We start from the raw sequence: 23,828 nt of genomic DNA on the forward strand, positions 1-23,828 counted from the left end.
TAGCCTACAATTTGTCCAAATCGGCAGTGCCCCTAGCTACTTCATTCACATGTCTTATCTGGTCCGATCGGATTCATATGATTGAGCCGAAAATCGTCTGTCAACAAGTAATCAAAATAGAAAAACACGAAAAGGGTGCAACACGAGGACTTCCCAGGGTCACCCATCCTAGTACTCTCGCCCAAGCACGCTTAACTTCGGAGTTCTGATGGGATCCGGTGCATTAGTGCTGGTATGATCGCACCCGACATTGAGTGGGATGTTTATTCTTATCCCTCGAGTACGTGTGGAGCGGGCGGCGATGGACAACACCGGCACTGCTCTCGCCCAATCATAACCATGAAGTTAAGCGTTCTGGCGCGATGGCAGAGGTAGGATGGGTGACCTCCCTGGGAAACCTCGTGTCCGCGACCGTTTACGTAAAGTTAGGATGAAAACAAGTCGAAAAATGGTTTTATAATGAGTTGAAACCGTCTCCGGAGTAATCTGCGTCATACCCTTCCGCACAGAACCGGCTCACGACAACAAAACGATAAATGTTCCCAGAAAATAAAAAAAATAAGAAGAAGGAAATAACGAATGTAAAGCTATTATTATGCCTGGGATACGATAAAATGGAACCGGAATCGAATTTCGAACTTCCTAAGCGGATTTCTCGAGGAAACGAAGCTTAACAGAAGCGGTAAATCGCAAATTAGAGGGTCTTAGAGAAAATTCGGCTAAAATCTCGTCAGCTCATTGCGTAGTAATGAGTCTCGTCCGTTTGCCCGTTTACAATCAAATTAGCCTACATTTTGTCCAAATCCGGCAGTGCCCGAGCTACTTTCATTTCACATGTCTTATCTGGTCCCGATCGAGATTCAGATGATTTGAGCCGAAAATCTCTGTCAACAAGTAATCAAAAATAGAAAAACACGAAAAGGGTGCACGAGGACTTCCCAGGGTCACCCATCCTAGTACTGCTCTCGCCCAAGCACGCTTAACTTCGGAGTTCTGATGGGATCCGGCATTAGTGCTGGTATGATCGCATTGTGGGATGTTTATTCATATCCCCTCGAGTACTGCCCGCAACACGGCTTCGCCCAATCATAACCATGAAGTTAAGCGTTCTGGCGCGATGGCAGAGCTAGGATGGTGACCTCCCTGGGAAGACCTCGTGTCGCGACCGTTTACGTAAATTATGGATAAACAGTCGAAATATTGTTTTTACTTTACCGTATCTGGTCTAACCCTTCCGCACAGAACTCACGACAACAATCGATAAATGTTCCCAGAAAATAGAAAAAATAAGAAGAAGGAAATACGAATGTAAAGCTATTATTATGCCTGGATACGATAAAATGGAACCGGAATCGAATTTCAACTTCTAAGCGGATTTCTCGAGGAAACAAAGCTTAACAGAAGCGGTAAATCGCAAATTAGAGGTCTTAGAGAAGGAATTCGGCTAAAATCTCGTCAGCTCATTGCGTAGTAATGAGTCTCGTCCGTTTGCCCGTTTACAATCAAATTAGCCTACAATTTTGTCCAAATCCGGCAGTGCCCGAGCTACTTTCATTTCACATGTCTTATCTGGTCCCGATCGAGATTCAGATGATTTGAGCCGAAAATCGTCTGTCAACAAGTAATCAAAAATAGAAAAACGAAAAGGGTGCAACACGAGGACTTCCCAGGGGTCACCCATCCTAGTACTGCTCTCGCCCAAGCACGCTTAACTTCGGAGTTCTGATGGGATCCGGTGCATTAGTGCTGGTATGATCGCACCCGACATTGAGTGGGATGTTTATTCTTATATCCCTCGAGTACGTGTGGAGCGGGCGGCGATGGACAACACGCGGCACTGCTCTCGCCCAATCATAACCATGGTTAAGCGTTCTGGCGCGATGGCAGAGGTAGGATGGGTGACCTCCCTGGGAAGACCTCGTGTCGCGACCGTTTACGTAAATTATGGATAAAACAGTCGAAATAATTGTTTTTAATGAGTTAACCGTCTCCGGAGTAATCTGCGTCATACCCTTCCGCACAGAACCGGCTCACGACAACAAAAATCGATAAATGTTCCCAGAAAATAGAAAAATAAGAAGAAGGAAATAACGAATGTAAAGCTATTATTATGCCTGGGATACGATAAAATGGAACCGGAATCGAATTTCGAACTTCCTAAGCGGATTTCTCGAGGAAACGAAAGCTTAACAGAAGCGGTAAATCGCAAATTAGAGGGTCTTAGAGAAGGAATTCGGCTAAAATCTCGTCAGCTCATTGCGTAGTAATGAGTCTCGTCCGTTTGCCCGTTTACAATCAAATTAGCCTACAATTTTGTCCAAATCCGGCAGTGCCCGAGCTACTTTCATTTCACATGTCTTATCTGGTCCCGATCGAGATTCAGATGATTTGAGCCGAAAATCGTCTGTCAACAAGTAATCAAAAAGAAAAACACGAAAAGGGTGCAACACGAGGACTTCCCAGGGGTCACCCATCCTAGTACTGCTCTCGCCCAAGCACGCTTAACTTCGGAGGTTCTGATGGGATCCGTGCATTAGTGCTAGTATGATCGCACCAACTTTGAGTGGGATGTTTATTCTTAGATCCCTCGAGAACGTGTGAGCGGGCGGCGATGGACAACACGCGGCACTGCTCTCGCCCAATCATAACCATGAAGTTAAGTGTTCTGGCGCAATGGAAGAGCTAGGATGGGTGACCTCCCTGGGAAGACCTCGTGTCGCGACCGTTTACGTAAATTATGGATAAAACAGTCGAAATATTATTTTTAATGAGTTAACCGTCTCCGGAGTAATCTGCGTCATACCCTTCCGCACAGAACCGGCTCACGACAACAAAAATCGATAAATGTTCACAGAAAATAGAAAAAAAAATAAGAAGAACGAAATAACGAATGTAAAGCTATTATTATGTCTGAATACGATAAAATGGAACCGGAATCGAGTTTCGAACTTCCTATGCGGATTTGTCGAGGAAACGAAAGCTTAACAGAAGCGGTAAATCGCAAATTAGAGGGTCTTAGAAAAGGAATTCGGCTGAAATCTCGTCAGCTCATTGCGTAGTAATGAGTCTCGTCCGTTTGCCCGTTTACAATCAAATTAGCCTACAATTTTGTCCAAATCCGGCAGTGCCCGAGCTACTTTCATTTCACATGTCTTATCTGGTCCCGATCGAGATTCAGATGATTTAAGCCGAAAATCGTCTGTCAAAAAGTAATCAAAAATAGAAAAACACGAAAAGGGGTGCAACACGAGGACTTCCAGGGGGTCACCCATCTAGTACTGCTCTCGCCCAAGCACGCTTAACTTCGGAGTTCTGATGGGATCCGATGCATTAGTGCTGGTATGATCGCACCAACTTTGAGTGGGATGTTTATTCTTATATCCCTCGAGTACGTGTGGAGCGGGCGGCGATGGACAACACGCGGCACTGCTCTCGCCCAATCATAACCATGAAGTTAAGTGTTCTGGCGCGATGGCAGAGCTAGGATGGGTAACCTCCCTGGGAAGACCTCGTGTCGCGACCGTTTACGTAAATTATGGATAAAACAGTCGAAATAATTGTTTTTAATGAGTTAACCGTCTCCGGAGTAATCTGCGTCATACCCTTCCGCAACAGAACCGGTTCACGACAACAAAAATCGATAAATGTTTCACAGAAAATAGGAAAAAAAAATAAAGAAGGAAATAACGAATGTAAAGCTATTATTATTCCTGAATACGATAAATGGAACCGGAATCGAATTTCGAACTTCCTATGCGGATTTGTCGAGGAAACGAAAACTTAACAGAAGCGGTAAATCGCAAATTAGAGGGTCTTAGAGAAAGGAATTCCGGCTGAAAATCTCGTCAGCTCATTGCGTAGTAATGAGTCTCGTCCGTTGCCCGTTTACAATCAAATTAGTCCTACAATTTTGTCCAATCCGGCAGTGCCCGAGCTACTTTCATTTCACATGTCTTATCTGGTCCCGATCGAGATTCAGATGATTTAGGCCGAAAAATCGTCTGTCAACAAGTAATCAAAATAGAAAAAACACGAAAGGGGTGCAACACGAGGATTTCCAGGGGGTCACCCATCCTAGTACTGCTCTCCTACTGCCCAAGCACGCTTAACTTCGGAGTTCTGATGGGATCCGATGCATTAGTGCTGGTATGATCGCACCACCTTGAGGTGGGATGTTATTCTTATATCCCTCGAGTACGTGTGGAGCGGGCGGCGATGGACAACACGCGGAACTGCTCTCGCCCAATCATAACCATGAAGTTAAGCGTTATGGCGTGATGGCAGACCTAGGATGGGTGACCTCCCTGGGAAGACCTCGTGTCGCGACCGTTTACGTAAATTATGGATAAAACAGTTAAAATAATTGTTTTAATGAGTTAACCGTCACCGGGAGTAATCTGCGTCATACCCTTCCGCAAAGAACCGGTTCACGACAACAAAAATCGATAAATGTTCCCAGAGAAATAGAAAAAAAAATAAGAGAAGGAAATAACGAATGTAAAGCTATTATTATGCCTGGGATACGATAAAAATGGAACCGGAATCGAATTTCGACTTCCTAAGCGGATTTCTCGAGGAAACGAAAACTTAACAGAAGCGGTAAATCGCTAATTAGAGGGTCTTAGAGAAGGAATTCGGCTAAAATCTCGTCAGCTCATTGCGTAGTAAAGAGTCTCGGTCGTTTGCCCGTTTACAATCAAATTAGCCTACAATTTTGTCCAAATCCGGCAGTGTCCGAGTTACTTTCATTTCACATGTCTTATCTGGTCACGATCGAGATTCAGATGATTTGAGCCGAAAATCGTCTGTCAACAAGTAATCAAAAATAGAAAAACACGGAAAGGGGTGCAACACGAGGACTTCGCAGGGGGTCACCCATCTTAGTACTGCTCTCGATCAAGCACGCTTAACTTCGGAGTTCTGATGGGATCCGGTGCATTGGTGCTGGTATGATCGCACCCGACATTGGGTGGGATGATACTTCTTATATCCCTCGAGTACGTGTGGAGCGGGCGGCGATGGACAACACGCGGCACTGCTCTCGCCCAATCATAACCATGGAGTTAAGCGTTCTGGCGCGATGGAAGACCTAGGATGGGTGACCTCCCTGGGAAGACCTCGTGTCGCGACCGTTTACGTAAATTATGGATAAAACAGTCGAAATAATTGTTTTTAATGAGTTAACCGTCACCGGAGTAATCTGCGTCATACCCTTCCGCAAAGAACCGGTTCACGACAACAAAAATCGATAAATGTTGCCAGAAAATAGAGAAAAAAAAAAAGAAGAAGGAAATAACGAATGCAAAGCTATTATTATTCCTGAGATACGATAAAATGGAATCGGAATCGAATTTCGACTTTCCTAAGCGGATTTCTCGAGGAAACGAAAACTTAACAGAAGCGGTAAATCGCAAATTAGAGGGTCTTAGAGAAGGAATTCGGCTAAAATCTCGTCAGCTCATTGCGTAGTAATGAGTCTCGTCCGTTTTCCCGTTTACAATCAAATTAGCCTACAATTTTGTCCAAATCCGGCAGTGCCCGAGCTACTTTCATTTCACATGTCTTATCTGGTCCCGATCGAGATTCAGATGATTTGAGTCGAAAATCGTCTGTCAACAAGTAATCAAAAATAGAAAAACACGAAAAGGGGTGCAACACGAGGACTTCCCAGGGGGTCACCCATCCTAATACTGCTCTCGCCCAAGTACGCTTAATTTCGGAGCTCTGATGGGATCCGGTGCATTAGTGCTGGTATGATCGCACCCGACATTGGGTGGGATATTTATTCTTATATCCCTCGAGTACGTGTGGAGCGGGCGGCGATGGACAACACGCGGCACTGCTCTAGCCCAATCATAACCATGAAGTTAAGCGTTCTGGCATGATGGCAGAGCTAGGATGGGTGACCTCCTTGGGAAGACCTCGTGTCGCGACCGTTTACGTAAATTATGGATAAAACAGTCGAAATAATACATAAATTATGTATAAAACAGTCGAAATAATTGTTTTTAATGAGTTAACCGTCTCCGGAGTAATCTGCGTTATACCCTTCCGCACAGAACTGGCTCACGACAACAAAAATCGATAAACGTTCCCAGAAAATAGAAAAAAAATAAGAAAAAGGAAATAACGAATGTAAAGCTATTATAATGCCTTGGATACGATAAAATGGAACCGGAATCGAATTTCGAACTTCCTAAGCGGATTTCTCGAGGAAACGAAAGCTTAACAGCGGTAAATCGCATATTAGAGGGTCTTAGAGAATAAATTCGGCTAAAATCTCGTCAGCTCATTGCGTAGTAATGAGTCTCGTCCGTTAACAATCAAATTAGCCTACAATTTTGTCCAAATCCGGCAGTGCCCGAGCTACTTTCATTTCACATGTCTTATCTGGTCCCGATCGAGATTCAGATGATTTGAGCCGAAAATCGTCTGTCAATAAGTAATCAAAAATAGAAAAACACGAAAAAGGGTGCAACACGAGGACATCCCAGGGGGTCACGCATCCTAGTACTGCTCTCGCCCAAGCACGCTTAACTTCGGAGTTCTGATGGGATCCGGTGCATTAGTGCTGGTATGATCGCACCTGACATTGGGTGGGATCATACTTCTTATATCCCTCGAGTACGTGTGGAGCGGGCGGCGATGGACAACACGCGGCACTGCTCTTGCCCAATCATAACCATGAAGTTAAGCGTTATGGCGCGATGGCAGAGCTAGGATGGGTGACCTCCCTGGGAAGACCTCGTATCGCGACCGTTTACATAAATTATGGATAAAACAGTCGAAATATTGTTTTTAATGAGTTAACCGTGTACGGAGTAATCTGCGTCATACCCTTCCGCACAGAACTGGCTCACGACAACAAAAATCGATAAATGTTCACAGAAAATAGAAAAAAAAATAAGAAGAAAATAACGAATGTAAAGCTATTATTATGCCTGGGATACGATAAAATGGAACCGGAATCGAATTTCGAACTTCCTAAGCAGATTTCTCGAGGAAACGAAAGCTTAACAGAAGCAATAAATCGCAAATTAGAGGGTCTAAGAAAAGGAATTCGGCTAAAATCTCGTCAGCTCATTGCGTAGTAATGAGTCTCGTCCGTTTGCCCGTTTACAATCAAATTAGCCTACAATTTTGTCGAAATCCGGCAGTGCCCGAGATACTTTCATTTCACATGTCTTATCTGGTCCGGATCGAGATTCAGATGATTTAAGCCGAAAATCGTCTGTCAAAAAGTAATCAAAAATAGAAAAACACGAAAAGGGGTGCAACACGAGGACTTCAAAGGGGGTCACCCATCCTAGTACTGCTCTCGCCCAAGCACGCTTGACATCGGAGTTCTGATGGGATCCGGTGCATTAGTGCTGGTATGATCGCACCCGACATTGGGTAGGATGTTTATTCTTATATCCCTCGAGTACGTGTGGAGCGGGCGGCGATGGACAACACGCGGCACTGCCCTCGCCCAATCATAACCATGAAGTTAAGCGTTCTGGCGCGATGGCAGAGCTAGGATGGGTGACCTCCCTGGAAAGTCCTCGTGTCGCGACCGTTTACGTAAATTATGGATAAAACAGTCGAAATAATTGTTTTTAATGAGTTAACCGTCTCCGGAGTAATCTGCGTCATACCCTTCCGCACAGAACCGGCTCACGACAACAAAAATCGATAAATGTTCCCAGAAAATATAAAAAAAATAAGAAGAAGGATATAACGAATGTAAAGCTATTATTATGCCTGGGATACGATAAAATGGAACCGGAATCGAATTTCGAACTTCCTAAGCGGATTTCTCGAGGAAACGAAAGCTTAACAGAAGCTGTAAATCGCAAATTAGAGGGTCTTAGAGAAGGAATTCGGCTAAAATCTCGTCAGCTCATTGCGTGATATGAGCCTCGTCCGTTTGCCCGTTTACAATCAAATTAGCCTACAATTTTGTCCAAATCCGGCAGTGCCCGAACTACTTTCATTTCACATGTCTTATCTGGTCACGATCGAGATTCAGATGATTTGAGCCGAAAATCGTCTGTCAACAAGTAATCAAAAATAGAAAAACACGAAAAGGGGTGCAACACGAGAACTTCCCAGGAGGTCATCCATCTTAGTACTGCTCTCGCCCAAGCACGCTTAACTTCGGAGTTCTGATGGGATTCGGTGCATTAGTGCTGGTATGATCGCACCCGACATTGACTCGGATGTTTATTCTTATATCCCTCGAGTACGTGTGGAGCGGGCGGCGATGGACAACACGCGGCACTGCTCTCGCCCAATCATAACCATGAAGTTAAGCGTTCTGGCGCGATGGTAGAGCTAGGATGGGTGACCTCCCTGGGAAGACCTCGTGTCGCGATCGTTTACGTAAATTATGGATAAAACAGTCGAAATAATTGTTCTTAATGAGTTAACCGTCTCCGGAGTAATCTGCGTCATACCATTCCGCACAGAACCGGCTCACGACAACAAAATCGATAAATGTTCACAGAAAATAGAAAAAAAATAAGAAGAAGGAAATAACGAATGTAAAGCTATTATTATGCCTGGGATACGATAAAATGGAACCGGAATCGAATTTCGAACTTCCTAAGCGGATTTCTCGAGGAAACGAAAGCTTAACAGAAGTGGTAAATCGCAAATTAGAGGGTCTTAGAGAAGAAATTAGGCTAAAATCTCGTCAGCTCATTGCGTAGTAATAAGTCTCGTCCGTTTGCCCGTTTACAATCAAATTAGCCTACAATTTTGTCAAAATCCGGCAGTGCCCGAGCTAATTTCATTTCACATGTCTTATCTGGTCCCTATCGAGATTCAGATGATTTGAGCCGAAAATCGTCTGTCAACAAGTAATCAAAAATAGAAAAACACGAAAAGGGTATGATGGGATCCGGTGCATTAGTGCTGGTATGATCGCACCCGACATTGAGTGGGATGTTTATTCTTATATCCCTTAAGTACGTGTAGAGTGGGCGGCGATGGACAACACGCGGCACTGCTCTCGCCCAATCATAACCATGAAGTTAAGCGTTCTGGCGCAATGGCAGTGCTAGGATGGGTGACCTCCCCGGGAAGACCTCGTGTCGCGACCGTTTACATAAATTATGGATAAAACAGTCGAAATAATTTTTTTCAATGAGTTAACCGTCTCCGGAGTAATCTGCGTCATACTCTTCCGCACAGAACCGGCTCACGACAACAAAAATCGATAAATGTTCCCAGAAAATAGAAAAAAAATAAGAAGAAGGAATAGCGAATGTAAAGCTATTAATATGCCTGGGATACGATAAAATGGAACTGGGATCGAATTTAGAACTTCCTAAGCGGATTTCTCGAGGAAACAGAAGCTTAAGAGAAGCGGTAAATCGCAAATTAGAGGGTCTTAGAGAAGGAATTCGGCTAAAATCTCGTCAGCTCATTGCGTAGTAAAGAGTCTCGGTCGTTTGCCCGTTTACATTCAAATTAGCCTACAATTTTGTCCAAATCCGGCAGTGCCCGAGCTACGTTGATTTCTCATGCCTTATCTGGTCACGATCCAGATTCAGATGATTTGAGCCGAAAATCGTCTGTCAATAAGAAATCAAAAATAGAAAAACACGAAAATGGGTGCAACACTAGAACTTCCCAGGGGGTCACACATCCTAGTACTGCTCTCGCCCAAGCACGTTTAACATCGGAGTTCTAATGGGATCCGGTGCATTAGTGCTGGTATGATCGCACCCGACATTGAGTGGGATATTTATTCTTATATCCCTCGAGTACGTGTGGAGCGGACGGCGATGGACAACACGCGGCACTGCTCTCGCCCAATCATAACCATGAAGTTAAGCCTTCTCGCGCGATGGAAGAGCTAGGATGGGTGACCACCCTGGGAAGACCTCGTGTCGCGACCGTTTACGTAAATTATGGATAAAAAGTCGAAATAATTGTTTTTAATGAGTTAACCGTCTCTGGAGTAATCTTCGTCATACTCTTCCGCACAGAACCGGCTCACGACAACAAAAATCAATAAATGTTCCCAGAAAATAGAAAAAAAAAATAAAATAAGGAAATATCGAATGCAAAGCTATTATTATGCCTGGGATACGATAAAATGGAACCGGAATCGAATTTCGAACTTCCTAAGCGGATTTCTCGAGGAAACGAAAACTTAACAGAAGCGGTAAATCGCAAATTAGAGGGTCTTAGAGAAGGAATTCGGCTAAAATCTTGTCATCTCATTGCGTAGCAATGAGTCTCGTCCGTTTGCCTGTTTACAATCAAATTAGCCTACAATTTTGTCCAAATCCGGCAGTGCCCGAGCTACTTTCATTTCACATGTCTTATCTGGTCCCGATCGAGATTCAGATGATTTCAGCCGAAAATCGTCTGTCAACAAGTAATCAAAAATAGAAAAACACGAAAAGGGGTGCAACACAAGGATTTCTCAGGGGGTCACCCATCCTAGTACTGCTCTCGCCCAAGCATGCTTAACTTCGGAGTTCTGATGGGATCCGGTGCATTAGTGCTGGTATGATCGCACCCGACATTGAGTGGATGTTTATTCTTATATCCTGTTGGAAACTAGATTCTGGAGTTTGACAAAACATGAATCAATCGATTAACAAAATATGAATCAACTGATACGCGCAAGAAAATTCGGCAACTGAACTTATCAACTGAAATCAGCTGATACAATGATACAGAGTAAACTGATCAGTTGGAACTGATCAGTTAAAACATTCAGCCGAATGCCTCAAAGTCTCTCAACTGAAGATGTCTCGGGAAAGAACAAAGAAGACATAACAGATTACAAGAGCACCGCACAACAACCAAGACTACTTAAAACAACGTATTCCGGACAAAGCAATGAAGACGCCGAATTACAATAAATGAAGCAAACAATATCGAAGGAATAATCAAGTGGAAACCAACGGATACAAAGATTCAAATTTATCTCAAGATTACCGTTGGAAAAGAAGAGTATAAATATGGCACAAGAAAAAGAAGAAGCAACGATACATCATTCAAAACTTGCTATTACTCTGTCAAAATCTCAGCTCACTTTTACTTGATTTATTCGTAGCAATCAAGGCTACAAGTTGAGCAAACTAGGACTCTGTAATATTTGTTAATTCAATAGTGCTAAGATCAGTTACGCACAGAGATCATTTTGTAATACTAAGAGTTTATATTTAGGCAGTGGGTAAGTCCTAACTGAAGTGGGTCTGTACAAGTGTTGTATTGGATCAAAGTCTTTTAGTGGAAATCCTATCCCTGTGATAGAAGGGGTGACGTAGGAGTAATTGAATTCTCCGAACATCCAGAAACAATCCTTGTGTATTTTATTTCAGTTCTGTATTCTATCTGTCAGTCAGTTACCTTCCGCAACTACCTCAGTTTAACTGATTGATATTGACCAACAGTATTTCGAGAATCAGTTTTCCACCAAACTGAACTCAAAAATTCGATAAGACCAATATTAATTGAGAGTGTTTATTCAACCCCCCCTTCTAAACACTCTTGACACGTCAATCGATCCTATCAAGTGGTATCAGAGCGGTTGAATCTTGTTCTTGAATATTTCTGATCTATAAATCTGCTAGCATGACTTCATTCAATAAAATTCCTATGCTCTCAAGAGAAGATTTCGATGACTGGAAAATCAGAATGCAGGCTCACTTAGCTGCACAAGATGATGACATGTGATATGTTATAACAGACAGACCCATGAAGATTCTAAAATCAAATACAGCAATTGCCATAACTGAAGGGGCACCACAGAGAATTCAAAAGCCCAGAGAAGAGTGGACAACTGAGGACAAAAGAAAAGCCAATCTTGACAATGTGGCCAAAGATACTCTATACAAAACACTGGACAAAGCAACATTCAACAAAATAAAGATGTGCAAAACAGCAAAAGAAATTTGGGAAAAGTTGATTCAGTTATATGAAGGAAATGACCAAACAAAAGAAAATAAACTCTCTGTTGCTGTTCAGAAATTTGACAATATCAAAATGAAGGTTGGAGAATCAATGAATGAGTATGATGAAAGGGTGAGCAGTATTGTAAATGAATTAAATGTACTCGAAAAGGTGTATACTAACAAAGAGGTTGTTGCACTAAAAGTGATGAGAGGTCTTCCAAAGGAATGAGATGTCAAAACTATGGCTATGAGAGAATCTAAAGACTTGAACCAGATCGAACTTCATGAACTATTTGCTGATTTAAAGGCTTATGAATTTGAATTGCAGAGCAGAGAAGGAGAACCATTTACTCCTACAGCTACAACTGCTCTAGCAGCTGTAAGAACTGAATCAACCAGTTCAGTCGAGAAATCTGCCGATCAGTTAAGCAATGATGCTATGTCATTATTCATCAAAAAGTTTGGGAGGTTCATGAGAAAAAACCAAGGAAACTTTCAGAAGCAATACCAGATAAACAATTCCAAAGAAGAAATAAATGCTTGCTACAATTGTGGCAAAACAGGTCATTATATTGCTAACTGTCCTAAACCTAAAAATGACAGTCAAGGATCAACTGACAGAAGAAAGAAATCATATGAGCATAAGAGAAGATCCAGAGATGATAAGAAAACCTACAAAAAGAAACATGAGGTTCTATTAGCTGAAGAGAACAAATCCAAATGGGCAGAAACTGATAGTGACGAATCAGAACCAGAAAGCTCATATAGCTCAAGTGATGAAGAGGAAGTCAAATGTCTAATGGCCAATGATACAGAAGCAGAATCTACAAGTCAACAGGTATTTGATTTTAGTTCAACTGATTTTACACGAGAAGAACTCATTTTAACATTGCATGAAATGGTAAATGAGTACCAGAAACTTGCATCATCATTTGAGAAAATAAAGTCAAAGCAAAATGATCCCATGGACAATAAAACCAAAACTGATGAATCAGTTGATGGGTTGAGTCTAAAAAGGGAAATTGCTGAGTTAAAAGTAGAGAGAAAGAAAGATCAGTCACTGACCCAGAAATTGATCCTTGAAAATTCAAAACAGACTGAACTCATTCAATCTTGGAATAAGTCGTCTACTGCACTGAATGAGATGCAAAATTCACAAAAATCAGTTTCTGATAAAACTGGTTTAGGGTTCAGTAATCAAGGAGAAACGTTTTCAAATGATACTCAACCAAAGCTGACAATGAACAAAGGGAAGTACATTCACTTTGTCAAATCAGCAGTGGTACAAGAACAAATTGAGCCCAGTAAACTGATTGAACAACCTACTGAGAAGTTGAACAAGGCTAGAAGATATGGGATTGGCTATAGCCAAAAGCTTTCAACTGATTCACAAAGCGGGTCATCAAAAAGATTTCACAAAAACTATTCGAATGACTATGTCAATTACTATAACTGCAAGCCAGTTCAGAAGAGATACAGATTGAACAATCAGTTGAATAAGACTAAAACACATACTGTATCAACTGTACACTACTCATTAAGCACACAAAAGCCTAGAAAAACCATTTGGAATACAGCTACTGGAAAGTCAGTTAGACTAATCCAAGTATGGGTTCCAAAGGGACTAATAAGTTTTGGACCCAAATAGATATGGGTACCAAATCATATTATGTGTGTGCTTGCAGGTAACAGGTACAGATAAAAATTCAATATGGTATTTGGACAGTGGTTGCTCACGACATATGACAGGAGATGCAAGTATGCTATCTCAACTGACCAAATATAGTGGTCCAAACATCAGTTTCGGAGATAATTTCAAAGGTAAAACCGTGGGTAAGGGTAAGCTTATCCATGGTAACTTTACTATTAAAGATGTTTTATTAGTAGAGAATCTGAAGTATAACTTGATTAGCATCAGTCAGTTATGCGACAATGGATTCTCGGTACAATTTGATAAAAACTCATGCTCAGTTAAAACATCAACTGATGAAATCATACTAACTGTCAAACGATGTGGAAACACATATAAAGTCAGTTGGAATGAACAGCCTCATGCACCAGTCTGCTTTATTGCTTCAAAATCATCTCAAAACTGGTTGTGGCATAAAAGGTTAAATCATTTAAACTTTAAATCCATTGCCTATCTGAGTAAACATGAACTTGTAATTGGTTTGCCCAAAATAAATTTTTCAAAAGAAAAACTTTGCTCAGCATGTCAGTATGGAAAACAAGTACGATCTTCTTTCAAAAACAAGGGCTGTAAGTCTTCATCCCGATGCTTAGAGCTATTGCACATGGATCTCTTCGGTCCAACACCAGTCATGAGCTTAGGGGGAATGAAATACACCTTGGTGGTCGTAGATGATTTTTCAAGATTTACTTGGGTTATCTTTCTCAAATCCAAAGACCATAAGGCTGCACAACTGATTAAAATCTTTAAAAGACTTTTAAATGAAAAATCAGTTGGGATTGATCGAATCGGATCTGATCGAGGAACTGAATTCATCAATCAAAAACTTTCAAGCTTTCTAGAAAATGCTGGAATCAAGCATGAGCTCTCAACAGCAAGAACTCCTCAGCAAAACGGTGTAGCTGAGAGAAGAAATCGAACCCTTAAAGAAGCTGCTAGAACAATGCTTGCTGATTCTGGTATTTCTCAAAGATTTTGGACAGAAGCAGTAAACACTGCATGTTATACTCAGAACAGATCAATGATTAATAAGAATCATATGAAAACACCATATGAGATCTGGCATGGAAGAAAAAGTATAATCACTTATTTCAAAATATTCGGCTGTAGATGTTTTATTCATGATAATAGTAAAAATTACTTAAAAGCATTCGATGCCAAATCTGCAGAAGGAATATTCCTTGGATATTCATCAGTTAAAATAGCTTATAGAGTCTTTAATAAGAAAACTTTAAATGTTGAAGAATCTGCGCATGTTGATTTTGATGAAACTGCACTAACTGATAAGCCAACCGATCAAGTTGAGCTAGCTGATCGATTTTCAGATATCAGTTTGGAAGATGATGACAAAGATGAAAATCATAATAATCAAAACATCCTTCAAACACCAGAACCAGAGATATTGGATCAATTAAATGAGCAGGAAGTCAATGCTGACAATCAGTTATTAAAGGAAAATGATAATATTCAAATATCAGCTGACGAGGCATCAACTGAAGCTGAAAACTGCATTCAGTTACCAACTTCAGAAGTTGCAGATGCAACGAATGCTGAGTACAGATGGAGAAAATCACATCCACCAGAATTGGTAATAGGAAATCCATCTGATCCAGTAAGAACTCGCAATCAAATGTTAAATTTATTTATTCATTCAGCCTTTGTCTCACAAATGGAATCAAAGAAAACTGATGAAGCTCTTGCTGATCCTAACTGGGTAAATGCTATGCAAGAAGAGCTGAATCAGTTCACTCACAATAACGTCTGGAACTTAGTTCCAAGACCAACTTCAAAAACCATTATAGGTACAAAATAGGTGTACAGGAATAAACTAAACGAGGACGGTTCAGTTATACGCAACAAAGCAAGACTAGTAGCACAAGGATATAGGCAAGAAGAAGGAATTGACTACGATGAGACGTATGCTCCAGTTGCAAGATTGGAAGCAATCAGAATATTTCTTGCTTATGCATCTCACAAAAACTTCAAAGTTTACCAGATGGATGTGAAGAGTGCATTCCTAAACGGTCAGTTACAAGAAGAAGTATATGTTGAACAACCTCCAGGTTTTGTAAATCACAAACTTCCTGATCATGTATACTATTTGAACAAAGCATTATATGGTCTTAAACAAGCTCCCAGGGCTTGGTACGAAACTCTTTCAAAATTTCTAACTGATCATGACTTTACAGTCGGATTAGTTGATAAGACCTTGTTCAAATTTACTAAAAATAATCATATTCTATTAGTTCAAATTTATGTTGATGATATAATATTTGGGTCAACTAACCCCAAATTGTGCGAAAAGTTTGCTAAGTTAATGCAGGAAAAGTTTGAAATGAGCGTGATGGGTGAACTGACATTTTTTCTTGGACTGCAAGTGAAGCAACTTGAAACTGGTATATTCATTAGTCAAACAAAATATACAAAGGAGTTCCTAAAGAAATTTGGTATGGAATCATGCTCAGCTGCAACTACTCCCATGAGCTCATCAGTTAAACTAGATACTGACTAAGGGGGAATATCAGTAGAGGCGACATTATATAGAGGATTAATAGGTTCATTGTTGTACCTAACAGCCAGTCGACCTGATATTGTTTTTGCTGTCTGTATGTGTGCCAGATTTCAAGCAAATCCTAAGCAATCACATTTCTCAGCTGCTAAAAGAATTCTGAGATATCCTAAGGACACGCAAAATGTTGGGCTATGGTATTCCAAAGACTCCACCTTCAATTTAGTTGGATATTCAGACGCAGATTATGCAGGATGTAAGCTTGATCGCAAAAGTACAAGTGGATCTTGTCAGTTCTTAGGAGACAGACTGATCTCTTGGTTCAGCAAGAAGCAGACATCCATAGCTACCTCAACAACAGAAGCAGAATATCTTGCTGCTGGTAGCTGTTGTGCACAACTGATCTGGATTCAGCAACAACTGAAGGATTATGGAGTAACGTCAACTGAATCGCCCATATTTTGTGATAATACCAGCACAATTGCCATCACTTATAATCCAGTTCTTCACTCAAGGACCAAGCATATAGATGTCAGGCATCACTTCATTATGGATCATGCGTTAAAGAAGGATATTCGACTAGAATATATTTCAACTGAACAGCAAGCAGCTGACATCTTCACAAAACCATTACCCGAGGCTAAGTTTTCTTACTTTCGAAATATTCTTGGTTTAATTGATTTATCTTAGAAATTATTAGTAATATTGCTTCACTAACAGAATTATATGCAGAAAATAAGAACACAAAAAATTGAAAATAACGCTTCTTAAGAATACCAACGTTCCCATTTTACAGAAGATATCATGGAATCAACTGAATCCAGCCACGCCCTAACCCAATCATTTAACTCATAAATTCGAACTCTAGCAAATGCCCTAGATTTTGAAATCTTATCAACAACATGCCACTCCTTCCATAGCATCGCCTCCAAAAGACATTTGTCTTCAACCAAATCCCTAACATGCCTCACTTCAAAACGTGCAAGGTGTTTCAGTGCTCTTGCCTCCTGAGCACGAGTAGGAATAGCACCACTGTCACTCACCCTCTTCAACTCATGAATCTTTTCCCATGTTAACATCACCTTCTGAAAAACATATATCTGCATCTTTCTCTTGATATATTTTAAACGAGGGGTTGACTGCTCAGTAACATGAACATGAGTGCTGCTGCATGCATCAGAATCAGACATATTGAAATATTTTTGAACTGATATTGCATCACATTTTTATCACTATCATCTTATTTATAGGAAAATGATGTTGGAGAAGCTGAAGAGTCTCAAGTTAATCAATGCGTCTCTCACATTTACCAAGGACTTTAAGTTATCAGTTGTTCATTGTCAACTGACACCAGTTTGAATTCTATTAATAGTTGTTTAAATAGTCCCAGTTCATGATCAACTTATGACAGTTAGTCTCTCATTAGTTCATTTGTTTACATATCACAGCTGATGAAATATATCATTTGCAGAAAAACAGAGTTAAAACCAGATAAATATTTCATTACTTATAAATGTTGGTCTGGATTACATCATCATACTTCTCCTCCACAACAATTATCCAAAATTTCAGCCAAACAGATAGAGAAGAAGGAGTAGTCATGAGAAAGCTGTGAGAATGAGCTATGCGCCTCATGATCTTCAATTCCTTGCGGAGCATCAGCTGATACATGTGACCGTCCTTGATGACGTCCACCCACACAGCAATATTCAAGTTCTTTCGTACTTGATTCAGTTCTGCCACCAATTCAGGAGTGGTGGCCTCCCCAGTGTTGTATAAGAGCTCAAGCTCCTGCAATCGCTCCCAGTAATGCAGACTTTCATAGAAGACTTCGTCTTCTATCTCAGCCTTCCTGGCCTCCACAGAAAAGGGAGAAAGACTTGAGTCACCCGTATCAGACATTTTTTATCTTGAATATTTTGGATGATATGTCTAAAACTAATTGAGCCATTTCTATTTATAGCAGAATATCAAGAAAGCTGAAGAGTCGTCAACGTTTCAGCAAAACCAATAACCTCTCTGACTCTTAAAATTATTTTGTAGCACTACTTTAATTATTATATGCACCAATTTAGGGGGAATGTCAGTTTTTAAGACGTTAACTGAGAAGACAATCGTTTGTGAATTCTCAACTGACTTGAATCAGTTTCCCAACTGATTGTTCAGCTTGAAAATTTTACAAATCTTCTCACATAAGTTAACCAATTAAAAACTTATTATATTCCAAATCAAATGAGGTGACTAAATTTTTATGATGTGGCATATTTTAAAACCGCTCATTATTATATACACACGATTACAGCACACGTGCACACATTTTTATTCAAAATTTTTCCCGGGCTGACACGTGTCCAGAATTTGAATAGTCACGAACAAAAGCATTTTGCCCGCTTCACTTCAGTTCTATTCTTCACAATTACAATCAGTTTCTAAGAGTATACAAATTTCAGAACTGATTCTCTTCAATTTGCAGATCACTACACTTTCCGAAATGGCAAACCAGATCCCAGCCCATATCTTGAATGCGATGGTCATCGATTTTAACTCGGTTCTATCGATTCAAGAAGCAGACGTTAAGAATGTATTTCTAAAGCTTGAGTCGACAGGTCTCAGGATGTTCTTGGGACAATCTTCTCAGAAGATATACCTCAAGGAGGTCAATGAATTCTATCGGAAGGGATTTATCACTGCTAATGACAGTATCTCTGTGACTATCAATGATCAGTTGCTACTCCTTTCTGAAGAAGCTTTCGGAGAAATCTTCTCTTTGCCAACTGATGGTTATGTCAGGTTTTCTGAAGTAAAAACTCATGACATTGAAGAAATGCAGTCTCGACTATCTGCTGATGGACGGAAAATCAAGGTTTCCGATCCAAAGAAGGAACTGAAACCAGAAATTCAGTTTTTAGCTGATATCGTGGCAAAGGGAATATTAGCAAAAGCCGGTTCTTATGTTGCTCTTACACTCGAAAAATTCCAGGTAATGACCATAATCATGGGTGAAAAGAAAGCAAATTGGAGATATATTCTTTTTAACATCTTGAAGAATATGCTCAAGTCATCCAAACAGTCATGTGGCTTCGCCATCCAAATCAGTTATCTGTTAAAACTGAAGGGTTTGGTAGCTGAAAATGCTGAAACATCATCAAAATTCAAGGTCTTTACTGCCAAAAACACCTTGCCATCAAAAACCAAAATAGAGGTTGAGCCATCACCAGTCAAGAAGGTCAAAACAGCAAAAAGGAAACTGATTCTCAGTGAATCAGATTCAGAGAAAACTCCTTCCCCTAAGCTTGTCAAGAGACCAAGGACTCAAAGAACCAAACCAATAACCACAGTGGAAGTCATTCCACCTGAGAAAATTATTCAATCAGCTGCTCAACAGCCCATTCAGGCTATCCCTTTGCAAGTAGTCTCACCTGATGATTCAGTTACCAAAGCAAAGACACCAGCTAAGGTAAGAGCTCCCTTGACTCTTGTAAATCGCCCTACCATCCTGCCTAGAGCTAGATCTAAAGGTGTAATATTAAGGGAACCAGTGCACTCCACACATTCTGGAATGGATCTTCCTCACATTCTCTCAACTGACAAAGGAAAAGGCAAGCTGGTTGAAGAACCCCGGCCATGTCATTCAAACACACATTGACCTAGTTTGGGAACAGGTCAATGCATTTGCCACATCACAATTAAAATCTTTTGATTGTTGGAAAAGTTTCAGAACAGAAATCTTTGTCAAATAACTGAAGCATAGATCTCAACTGAAAAAGTTCATCAAGCTAGAAGCAATTGTGATGAAGGTAGTCAAAGCTGCTACAATTCCACAGGCATTAGAAAGGCAGAAATATTTCTTTAATCAGATTCGCGTCAAAAAGCTAACAAGAATGGTAGCAAAGCTGAAGTCCAACTACAATCCCACAAGTCCAACTGCATACAATGATAGAGCTGTGTTCACTCAACTGGACACAGATCTTAGTAGTCTGCAGAGTGAAATCAGATTTTGGGAAGAAGATCAGGAACTAGTTCTTCATGACAAACCCCCCAACTCAAATATTGAAAAAGATTTATCCTCCTCTCCACAAAAAGAACCATCTCCACAACAGGCAACTGAAAAGCCAGTTCAGGGAATACCTCAATCCTCTCAGACAGAACATCAGCTATATTCTGAAGCAGAACTATCCTTGGCAAACATTGATGAAATCATTCAAGCTGTTACCTTGGAAGCTTAGCTAGAGGAAATACAATATGACTCAATTACCCATTCAACTGAACAACCAGAGCAAGACATTAAGATATCATCTGAAGCACCAGCTGAGTCACTTATTGCTGAAAAATTTATATCTGCTCAAACTGAAGATCAAACTGAAGTGCCAAACCAAACTTTAGAAAAAGAAATAAGTGAATCGGAAAAAGCTCAAACTGAAGCACCAGTTCAGCCAGAAACTTCTGCTGAACAAGATATTCAAACTGATGAACAAGCAAAACCCTCAGAACAAGAAACTGCTGAACATGTAGAAGGTCAGTTGCTCACTGAATCAAAGGAGCAAGAACAAATTTCAGTTAATTCTCCACAGGATGCCCCTATGTATGAACCATCCATCTCCATCATTCAGGCAGACAGTCCATTTCTTGATCAAAACCAACGTTCATCATCTCAAATTCAAGAAAACATTCCAGCTCAGCCTATGGCTGGAACAATGGAAACTAATCAAGCATTAGTTCTTTTTGGACAAACATCGAAGCATTCAGAAACGCCCAGTCAGCGACCTCCAATTCAATCCACAGAAATGGATGTTGTTCTTGAAGAAATCCAGAACATACAGTACAATATGCAGCAGATGCTCGCTGAAATCAAGAAAATTCAATTCGAACAACTGTCTCATACTGTCAAATTAGATTCTTCGACTGAATTTGACTCGGCGAAACTAAACGCTCTTCAAGCCAACATGGACTCTCTTAGCAGAACTGTGCATGAAATAAAGAAGGGGCTAGTTAACTCACTCTTTACAACTCAGGATGTAATTAGTCAGAGAGTTGAGCGACTGGAAACCTCTGTTTCAAATAAAATAGAATTGCTACAGACCTCCCTCACAACTGTTGCCACAAGTATCTCATCAGATGTAAAAATTCTTTCCATTGACGTTCGAAAGTTATCAGACAAAATGGAGTTGTTTGACAAAAAGGGGGAAGAACAGCAGCTGAAGAAGAATTAATCAGATTATTAGAATCAACTGATATAATATTCTCAGATTTTATGTTATCTACAAGGAATCCAGTTATTTTATGATTCAGTTGCGTAATCTATTATCTACAAAAAGCTCAGTTATTCGATCTTAAATCACTTGGTTTTGTCAAACACCATAAAGGGGGAAATTGTTGGAAACTAGATTCTGGAGTTTGACAAAACATGAATCAATCGATTAAGAAAATATGAATCAACTGATACGCGCAAGCAAATTCGGCAACTGAACTTATCAGCTGAAATCAGCTGATTCAATGATACAGAGTAAACTGATCAGTTGGAACTGATCAATTAAAACATTCAGCCGAATGCCTCAAAGTCTCTCAACTGAAGATGTCTCGGGAAAGAACAAAGAAGACATAACAGATTACAAGAGCACCGCACAACAACCAAGACTACTTAAAACAACGCATTCCGGACAAAGCAATTAAGACGCCGAATTACAATAAATGAAGCAAACAATATCAAAGGAATAATCAAGTGGAAACCAACGGATACAAAGATTCAAATTTATCTCAAGATTACCGTTGGAAAAGAAGAGTATAAATATGGCACAAGAAAAAGAAGAAGTGACGATACATCATTCAAAACTTTCTATTACTCTGTCAAAATCTCAGCTCACTCTTACTTGATTTATTCGTAGCAATCAAGGCTATAAGTTGAGCAAACTAGCACTCTGTAATATTTGTTAATTAAATAGTGCTAAGATCAGTTACGCACAGAGATCATTTTGTAATACTAAGAGTTTCAGTTTAGGCAGTGGGTAAGTCCTAACTGAAGTGGGTCTGTACAAGTGTTGTATTGGATCAAAGTCTTTTAGTGGAAATCCTATCCTTGTGATAGAAGGGGTGACGTAGGAGTAATTGAATTCTCCGAACATCCAGAAACAATCCTTGTGTATTTTATTTCAGTTCTGTATTCTATCTGTCAGTCAGTTACCTTCCGCAACTACCTCAGTTTAACTAATTGATATTGACCAACAAGATTCCGAGAATCAGTTTGTCACCAAACTGAACTCAAAAATTCGATAAGACCAATATTAATTGAGAGTGTTTATTCAACCCCCCCTTCTAAACACTCTTGACACGTCAATCGATCCTATCATATCCCTCGAGTACGTGTGGAGCGGGCGGCGATGGACAACACGCGGCACTGCTCTCGCCCAATCATAACTATGAAGTTAAGCGTTCTGGCGCGATGGCAGAGCTAGGATGGGTGACCTCCCTGGGAAGACCTCGTGTCGCGACCGTTTACATAAATTATGGATAAAACAGTCGAAATAATTTTTTTAATAAGTTAACCGTCTCCGGAGTAATCTGCGTCATACCCTTCCGCACAGAACCGGCTCACGACAACAAAAATCGATAAATATTTCCAGAAAATAGAAAAAAAAATAAGAAGAAGGAAATAACGAATGTAAAGCTATTATTATGCCTGGGATACGATAAAATGGAACCGGAATCGAATTTCGAACTTCCTAAGCGGATTTCTCGAGGAAACGAAAGCTTAATTGAAGCGGTAAATCGCAAATTAGAGGGTCTTAGAGAAGGAATTCGGCTAAAATCTCGTCAGCTCATTGCGTAGTAATGAGTCTCGTCCATTTGCCCGTTTACAATCCAAATCTGGCAGTGCTCGAGCTACTTTCATTTCACATGTTATATCTGGCCCCGATCGAGATTCAGATGATTTGAGCCGAAAATCGTCTGTCAACAAGTAATCAAAAATAGAAAAACACGAAAAAAGGTGCAACACGAGGACTTCCCAGGGGGTCACCTATCCTAGTACTGCTCTTACCCAAGCACGCTTAACTTCGAAGTTCTGATGGGATCCGGTGCATTAGTGCTGGTATGATCGCACCCGACAATGAGTGGGATGTTTATTCTTATATCCCTCGAGTACGTGTGGAGCGGGCGGCGATGGACAACACGCGGCACTGCTCTCGCCCAATCATAACCATGAAGTTAAGCGTTTTGGCGCGATGGTAGAGCTAGGATGGGTGACCTCCCTGGGAAGACCTCGTGTCGCGACCGTTTACGTAAATTATGGATTAAACCGTCGAAATAATTGTTTTTAATGAGTTAACCGTCTCCGGAGTAATCTGCGTCATACCCTTCCGCACAGAACCGGCTCACAACAACAAAAATCGATAAATGTTCCCAGAAAATAGAAAAAAAAATAAGAAGAAGTAAATAACGAATGTAAAGCTATTATTATGCCTGGGATACGAAAAAATGAAACCGCAATCGAATTTCGAACTTCCTAAGCTGATTTCTCGAGGAAACGAAAGCTTAACAGAAGCGGTAAATCGCAAATTGGAGGGTCTTAGAGAAGGAATTCGGCTAAAATCTCGTCAGCTCATTGCGTAGTAATGAGTCTCGTCCGTTTGCCCGTTTACAATCAAATTAGCCTACAATTTTGTCCAAATCCGGCAGTGCCTGAGCTTTTTTCATTTCACATGTCTTATCTGGTCCCGATCGAGATTCAGATGAT

General features: G+C 40.6%; 13 non-coding genes and 1 pseudogene across 13 annotated transcripts; all 14 read right to left on the reverse strand.

The window, feature by feature from the left end:
* Nucleotides 1-132: 132 nt before the first annotated feature.
* Nucleotides 133-246, reverse strand: LOC142516057 (5S ribosomal RNA). Its single transcript, XR_012811872.1, has one exon. It is a non-coding gene; the product is annotated as a 5S ribosomal RNA (ribosomal RNA).
* Nucleotides 247-916: 670 nt separating this feature from the next.
* Nucleotides 917-1,032, reverse strand: LOC142512266 (5S ribosomal RNA; annotated as a pseudogene).
* A 613-nt stretch (nt 1,033-1,645) lies between these two features.
* LOC142510929 (5S ribosomal RNA) lies at nt 1,646-1,763 on the reverse strand. Its single transcript, XR_012808693.1, has one exon. It is a non-coding gene; the product is annotated as a 5S ribosomal RNA (ribosomal RNA).
* Nucleotides 1,764-2,438: 675 nt separating this feature from the next.
* Nucleotides 2,439-2,556, reverse strand: LOC142509796 (5S ribosomal RNA). Its single transcript, XR_012807950.1, has one exon. It is a non-coding gene; the product is annotated as a 5S ribosomal RNA (ribosomal RNA).
* A 680-nt stretch (nt 2,557-3,236) lies between these two features.
* Nucleotides 3,237-3,353, reverse strand: LOC142517268 (5S ribosomal RNA). Its single transcript, XR_012813022.1, has one exon. It is a non-coding gene; the product is annotated as a 5S ribosomal RNA (ribosomal RNA).
* A 684-nt stretch (nt 3,354-4,037) lies between these two features.
* On the reverse strand, nt 4,038-4,160 carry LOC142510378 (5S ribosomal RNA). Its single transcript, XR_012808493.1, has one exon. It is a non-coding gene; the product is annotated as a 5S ribosomal RNA (ribosomal RNA).
* Nucleotides 4,161-4,842: 682 nt separating this feature from the next.
* Nucleotides 4,843-4,961, reverse strand: LOC142515907 (5S ribosomal RNA). Its single transcript, XR_012811728.1, has one exon. It is a non-coding gene; the product is annotated as a 5S ribosomal RNA (ribosomal RNA).
* Nucleotides 4,962-5,646: 685 nt separating this feature from the next.
* On the reverse strand, nt 5,647-5,765 carry LOC142516074 (5S ribosomal RNA). The gene has a single exon (XR_012811888.1). It is a non-coding gene; the product is annotated as a 5S ribosomal RNA (ribosomal RNA).
* Nucleotides 5,766-6,469: 704 nt separating this feature from the next.
* Nucleotides 6,470-6,588, reverse strand: LOC142516465 (5S ribosomal RNA). Its single transcript, XR_012812258.1, has one exon. It is a non-coding gene; the product is annotated as a 5S ribosomal RNA (ribosomal RNA).
* A 680-nt stretch (nt 6,589-7,268) lies between these two features.
* On the reverse strand, nt 7,269-7,387 carry LOC142514646 (5S ribosomal RNA). Its single transcript, XR_012810531.1, has one exon. It is a non-coding gene; the product is annotated as a 5S ribosomal RNA (ribosomal RNA).
* A 682-nt stretch (nt 7,388-8,069) lies between these two features.
* Nucleotides 8,070-8,188, reverse strand: LOC142513521 (5S ribosomal RNA). Its single transcript, XR_012809464.1, has one exon. It is a non-coding gene; the product is annotated as a 5S ribosomal RNA (ribosomal RNA).
* Nucleotides 8,189-9,597: 1,409 nt separating this feature from the next.
* On the reverse strand, nt 9,598-9,716 carry LOC142517095 (5S ribosomal RNA). The gene has a single exon (XR_012812854.1). It is a non-coding gene; the product is annotated as a 5S ribosomal RNA (ribosomal RNA).
* A 683-nt stretch (nt 9,717-10,399) lies between these two features.
* On the reverse strand, nt 10,400-10,518 carry LOC142513251 (5S ribosomal RNA). The gene has a single exon (XR_012809208.1). It is a non-coding gene; the product is annotated as a 5S ribosomal RNA (ribosomal RNA).
* Nucleotides 10,519-23,078: 12,560 nt separating this feature from the next.
* Nucleotides 23,079-23,197, reverse strand: LOC142517275 (5S ribosomal RNA). The gene has a single exon (XR_012813028.1). It is a non-coding gene; the product is annotated as a 5S ribosomal RNA (ribosomal RNA).
* Between the last annotated feature and the right edge of the window lie 631 nt (nt 23,198-23,828).

Source organism: Primulina tabacum, chromosome 10, assembly GCF_025594145.1.
Source record: "Primulina tabacum isolate GXHZ01 chromosome 10, ASM2559414v2, whole genome shotgun sequence".
Lineage (NCBI taxonomy): Eukaryota > Viridiplantae > Streptophyta > Magnoliopsida > Lamiales > Gesneriaceae > Primulina > Primulina tabacum.